The sequence below is a fragment of the Ceratotherium simum genome, chromosome 18 (assembly GCF_057802395.1).
Source record: "Ceratotherium simum simum isolate JZ-2026a chromosome 18, ASM5780239v1, whole genome shotgun sequence".
Taxonomy (NCBI): domain Eukaryota; kingdom Metazoa; phylum Chordata; class Mammalia; order Perissodactyla; family Rhinocerotidae; genus Ceratotherium; species Ceratotherium simum.
The window spans coordinates 28,065,739-28,071,684 of NC_141917.1; positions in this window are offsets into that span (position 1 = coordinate 28,065,739).

Below are 5,946 nucleotides of genomic sequence, written 5' to 3' on the forward strand. Positions count from 1 at the left end.
CTCGTTGTACAGTTAATATTTCCCCCTGGTGGCCCACTTAAAGAAACTCATTTCCCCTTCCGGACACCAGCAGCAGAAGGCAGTTGGGTGATTCCAGAACATTGAGCTGGATTCAGGTGCAGAGTCTCTGGGTTAAGCAAAAGCGTTTCTCTGTCCGAAGTTTAATTTCCGTTTCTCTTGAGTTTCCAAAATCCAAAGTTAAATCAAAGCTAACCAAGTTGCTTATTTCCAGATGAAGATACAGCATCCTGCTTTGTGTTAAAAAAGGTTTGTCTCTGGCTCCTCTTCCTTCTGGCATATTCTTGATTAAAATAGAAGAAATGTAAAGTGCCAAACCAGACACACTATTCTGAGTAGATCAGGATGGAGAGAATTATCATTTCCTGTATTTTACTTGCTACACTTTTATTAATTCGGCCAAAGAGCAAATGGACGTTCCTAACCTCTCCATGATAATAAATTAAGAGAATTTATATAGCTTTGTCATTAAAAATCGCTTCTATTTACATATTGTTTCATTTAATATTACTCATTGACTCCCATAACAAAAAGTCACTGGCCCTCCCCCAAGAGGAGTGAAGAGACCTTGGGACTTAAAGGGTGTGGGTGACAAGCATCTGATGCTAAGTGGACAAGGTGGCACTGTAAGAAAGCCAAAGCTCAGAGAAGCCAGGCCTGATGACGAAGTGACAGAGCAGCTGGAGAGAAGGAAGAAGCGAGGGCTGCTCACAGCTGCCCTCCTCACTCAGCAAAGGGCCTGAGAACCAGAAGCCATCTCCTGATGCAAGTCGTGCATCCCTCCTGCAACTGCCACAACAGCTGCCTCTAGAGCCCACATTTAGACATAGAAAGTGTTATCGAACCAAGTAGGCTCGCCTCCTGGTGAGTTAAATAAGACTCTACACCAGTGGAAGTTGTCTCACAAAGTAAAGTGTATTTGCAGCAAATAGGCGGCCATGAAGAATCATTTCCAAAGTCATGGCAGCCCCGCACAAAGGGAAGCAGGAATTTTATTTGGTTGGGGAATGAATGTTCAAAAGGGAGAGGTGGGTATTTGCTGGCACAGGCTCAGTTGGAGAACAGGCTTCCACATAATGAGGCCTCAGCTCCCCCTGGAGGGATCTTTGCATTAAAAATAAGGCAAAGGTCACGGGCATAGCTCTTATGGAGAGGATTGGTCAGTTTCAGGATGGCTGGTGGTTACATCTCTTTAACATACAAAAGGAAAAGAAACAACTTGGAAAAACAGTTAATTGCTTCCAAACCCACCTTTGAGTTTCTCCAGACACCTAGTCCGTGACAAAATGATTTGGTGCTGGGGATAGAGTGAGAAAGTGAGAACGTTATTCTGTATATAAAAACTGTCCACTTCACAAATGTGGGGGTCTTGGGAGTCATGCTGATTCAAAGCAGTCAGTTCCCACTTGTCTGGGATATGTAGGGTATATGGGGTATAAGAATCTCTGCCATCCCCATTCTGTAGTCTACCCTTATGTGTCCAAACTTTCTAACTGGAGGATTGAGTTCTGTGATGAGCACTCTTAGGCAAATATCCCTGGGAGGGGTAGCACATCAAGCTGTTATCTGGCATTAACTCCTACTAAGGACTTTTTTAACAGACCTGGACCTGGAGACTGGGGAAGGATACCATCTGGGTCTGTGGGTGAGCAAGTAGATGGAATATTGCTGTGGGAGGAAAGGCCCAGGGCCGTGTCTCAGTGGGGACACTCCCTCATCAGGGAAGCCTGGAAAAAATTTTACAGGGAGACCACAAAGCAACAAATGGCTCTGAAATCTAGGTCACCCAATTCACAAGTTTTCGAAGAGCTGTCTCTGGCAGCCCCACAACCTGGACCATCTGGCTAAGTAGCTACAAGTCAACCTCTTCTGACTTTCAGATGCGTTGAGAATTTCCATTGGTGTTTTCAATCCTTTCGTCTGTTCTAGTGGTTCTCAATCCTGGCTGCATAATAAAATAAACCAGGGAGCTTCTAAATATATCAGTGTCTGGATCCATCCCAGACCAATTGAGTCAGAATCTCTAGTGGGCCCCGGGCACGATAGTTTCTACAAAGTTCGCCAAGATGATTGTAATGTGCTGCAAGGGTTAGGAATCACTGGCCCATCCTGTCCTGACTCAATAGGAGTAAATAATAATATCTATAATTTCTTGCACACTTTCCATGTGTCAGCCAAGTACTTCTTGCTCACTGAGTTCTCTCAGCACACCTACTATCCTCAACTTGTAGATGAGGAAACAGAGGCTCAGAGAGGTAAAGTGACTTGCCTGGTGTTACACAGCTGGAAAAAGGTCATTAGGATAAGTCTCCATCTGTCCTCTACCTTCCTACAGAGAAGAAGAAGGCCGAAGACAAGCTGACTGCAGAGAGAAAGCCAGCTCCGTAGCTGCCAAGAGGACTGCCCACAACAATCTGGGGTCAGAGAGCTATGAGTTGAATTGTATCACCCAAAAAGATGTTCAAGTCCTAACCCCCAATAGCTGTGAATATGACTTTATTTGGAAATAGAGTCTTTGTAGATGATAAAGTTAAGATGAGGTCATTAGGGTGTGCCCTAACCAGATACAACTGTGTCCTTATAAAAAGGAAAAATTTGGACCCAGAGGCGGACATGCACACAGGAAAAATGCCATGTGAAGATAAAAGCAGAGATGAACTGATGCGTTTACAAGTCAAGGAATGCCAAAGATTGCCAGCAAACCACCAGACACTCAGAGAAAGGCATGGAACAGACTCTTCTCACAGCCCTCAGGAGGACCCGACCCTGCTGACACCTCAATCTCAGACTTCTAGCCTCTAGAGCTGTGAGACAATAAATTCCTTTGTTTAAGCCACAGATTTGTGGTGCCTTGTAACGGCAGCCCCAGCAAACCAATACAGAGAGCATGTAGGGAAGCTTTAAAAAACTGCAGACCCATCATCTTGCAGTCTAGGACATGGCAGTCTGAAAAGATTTAGCCAATTGCTCAAGTTCATGGAGGGAGAGGAGCAAACCCGGCCCAGAGAAGAGTCCTCAGCCCCTCAGTACGGGTCCCCTTTACTTCCCTCCAGTACCTTCCATTAAATGCATTTTAAACCTTGGCTTATTATAAATCCTACTTGGGGTTATCATTTCATACATGTGCTGAAATTTCATACATGCGTTGACATTTCATACATGCGCTGACATACTTGACCCTTGTATTCAGTTTTCTAAGGTATGAATTCGAGTTGACCATAATATCTTGCCTGGGGGTTGAATACTGAAAACATCTAGAATCTGCCCCAGGCACACCTGGCAGGAGCCGGAGTCCCAGTTCTGCACAGCTGTCTCTGGTTGTAAGAGCTCATAGGGGACGTCTGGGGACATCCAGCTGTTAATTCGCACTGGGACTGCCCCTGTATCTTGCTTGTTTGGCCAGCCCCAGGGGTCCAGCCAGGATGTTGGCACAGCCACCACTGTGAACAGCAGAGGTGCAGATACACATGACTATGTGTGAAAACTCAGTTGTGTGAATCAACTCTGCAAGCAGGAGGCAAATATTTGTTTAGTTTTACAAAGGAGGCTACTATGAGATGTGGAGGTGCCCTGTGGCCTCCCCCAGGGCGCTCCACTGTGGCCTTGGCCAAAAGGACATCAGCTATGGTCTGGCAAGTGACAGTTAAGAACTGTGTGGGACTGAACATGTCTTTATATCAGCGCCAACTTAAGAGGTAGCTAAAGAAGGCGTCTGTTTGCATGATTTTCAGGAGCAGTTGGCGATTGACCCACCTCTCTCCTACCCCTTCCCACTGCAAAATACTCCTTACACTCAGCTCAGTGAATTCTGGGATTCTAAAATCAAGGCCTGATCCCTTTGATTTAAACCAATTAGAGCTTTAGTTAAATGCAAATAAAATTAAAATACTCCCCAAGATGAGGTAGTTTACCTGCATTGGTCATTCGTATCTTGATGTTGAAGGCTTTTTCAGATCCTTCCAGAGAAGTTTTATCTAGAGAAGAATTAAAAGGAAGGAACATAGTGTATTCAGAAAGGGGAAGTTGTCTCTCAATGTTAGCTATTGCCCGTTTGAAGAAAAAGAGGTTCATGCTTAGCACCAATATGAGGCAAAATCAAGGGAGAAACACAAGAGGAGTTGGTCGGCTGGTCAGGGTGACATCACCTGGGTGGAATTACAGGGTTTAGGCTCTGACCCTCATTAGGTAAGTGCAAGAAACCCATTGCCAGTGTCCCAGGAATGGATTGGCCTCCATGGCCAAAAGAAGGCTCTCAGAGACCGATGTTTAAAAACCAGCATTCAAATGTTATCACTCATAATGAAACAGCTAACTCTCAAGTGGACTACACATGGTATACATATTTGCTGGACAACAAATCCTCTCTGTAGGAAATCTATATGAGAGGCCAAAATCAACTCAGAGAGAGGTATGATAAGCATGAAATTGTGTGTGTGTGCGTGTGTGTGTGTGAGAAAGGGGATTTGTTGGATAGTATTAATGGCTGGTATCATCAAGCATTTGTGTCAGTCAGGGTCCAAACAGAAAAACAGAAACCACACCGTGTATTTCAACAGAGAGAACTGAATATAAAGAATGGGTTAAACACAGAGATAGTAACTCCGGGAAGCCATGTCCTATGGCTAGGAGGACAAAGGGGAAGAGATTGGTGCTATTGGAGTTTAGAAGCTGGAAGAAGGGGCCGTGTGGAGCTGGGACTCAGATGTCTGAGGAGAAGTTAGTGCCTACCTAAAGCTGGCGACTTTGTCAGGGTGCAATGAGGCTAATTCCAGGAATTAGAAAGACGCTGGCCTGGAAACAACTATAGCTATCACGGTGAAGGGCGATTGCTCAGATGACACAAAGACAGCAGACAAAAGGGAAGAGAAAGTATCTTCTGGGATCCTCCTACCTTCCAGCAGCTTCTTCCAGCACCTCCTACTTATTGACAAAGGAGAAAAGTAATTTGCCCATTTCCAGTCCCAGCATCACAGGGCAGAGTTTTGAAGGCTGCGTTGGAGCTGAGAGACAACAGCCTAGCTTTAACAACCAGATGCACTAGTCTCCTCTCTGGGGATGTTCCTGCCGCAGGGAACAGATACTCAAGTTCCTGGGCAGCACTTGAGACACATCACCCAGGTGGATCTTTCTGAATTCTCCTTTTGTAAGTTTTATTCCAATCATCTCCATTTTTCCTAATGATTTCTTTCTTCAGACAGAGGACAATGCAATTTCTTATACAAAAGCTTTCTTACTTCCCCTGGGGATTGCACCCAGGATGCTTGGATTGGATTTACATATTCACAGACAATCTTTTGACTCTTTCTCTTTCAGGTGACTTGCTAACTACATACTGGACACTAACATAATGACCTTCCCTGGGACTAGTGTGCCCAACTCTCCGTTGTCCTCATTCAGAAATCAAAGTTCACTTCTGCTGTTGGAGGCCAAACAAGTTTGATCCGGACTCTGAGGAAGCCTGAGGCAGAAGCAGCTCTGATGCTCAGGAACTCCATTTCCCAGCAGGGGCCGTGCCCTCCTAGCCTCCTATTCCTTTGGCAAGGCAAACCGTGGTCGCATAATGAAGGATAAACATGGGGAGACAAGGGTTGTTTTCTTGAAGATCTTGCTGGGCTAAAGCAAGATCCTAAAATCCAAGCTAATCCTCAAAATGGGAGCTTGTTGTCATCAGAGGTGCTGTATTAGTCAGGGTTCTCCAGAGAAACAGAACTAGTAGGATGCATATACAGAGAGAGATTCACTTTAAGGAATTGCCCCCATGTGATTGTGGAGGCTAGCAAGTCTGAAACCTACATTTCAAGCTGGCAGGCTTGAAATCCCAGCAAGAGTCATGTTGCAGTCTTGAGTCCAAAGGCAATGTGGAGGATGAATTCTTTCCTCTTGGAGGACCTGGTTTTTTCTCTAAAGGCCTTCAAATATTGGATGAAG